We start from the raw sequence: 907 nt of genomic DNA, 5'->3' as shown, positions 1-907 counted from the left end.
GGTGTTAGACAGTCGTGCCTGACTCTCTGTGACTGACTCCATGGACCTTGCAAGGATCCTCTGCCCATGGGAATCTCCAGGCAAGAATACTGGAGTGGGTTGCCATTCCCTTCTCCAGCGGGTCTTCCCAACCCAGGGTTCAAACCCAGGTCTCCTGCATTGCAGGCAGATTCTTTACCATCTGAACCACCAGGGAAGCCCAGAACTATTAATATATACCTATCAACGTCTTTACCGTAATATCTACAGATCAAAAGGGAAACTACTAAGCATTGCATTCTGAAGGCCTCTTAGAATGAATCAAACTTTTAAAAAACGCTGATTGCATACGTTTTCCCTTTTAAAATAGTACCCTGAATACTCAGATTGATGATAGCATTATTTCACTTCTATATAAATACAGAATTAGAGCACACATTTAAAATGCGGGGGGAATATGCTAGAAGCCACTCTGTTTACTTGCTCTTCCTCACCACGTTTCTTAAATAGCCAGTTAACAACTTACTCTGATTTAATCACTCATTTAAGAGACCTGCCATGATTCCCATCTACCCTACTTCAACTTTAAACTAACGCAAGTGCACTTCAGGCTCCATCTCCCAACAGCTTCCCTAGATGGTATAGACACCGTTTCCTTTTCTCACTGCATTCCTTTCTTCAGATCGGGTTCTGTTGGGATCCAGGAGCCCAATAAGGTTAGGATTTGCTCTTATCTTCGCATTACTGTTTATAATAAACTGATACTGACATCTATTTTTAAAAAAGCCTCCACACCTGAGCAGCAACAGCTCTCATTTACTGAGACCACCTGCTATGACCTAGCCACGGTGACAAGTGCACAAACCTTTAATGTGTATCCTTGCCACATGGAGTTCACAGGTGGAGAAAAGGTCATATAACTAGAAAA

This window comes from Ovis canadensis, chromosome 8 (genome assembly GCF_042477335.2).
Source record: "Ovis canadensis isolate MfBH-ARS-UI-01 breed Bighorn chromosome 8, ARS-UI_OviCan_v2, whole genome shotgun sequence".
Taxonomy (NCBI): domain Eukaryota; kingdom Metazoa; phylum Chordata; class Mammalia; order Artiodactyla; family Bovidae; genus Ovis; species Ovis canadensis.
This window is presented reverse-complemented; position numbering follows the sequence as displayed.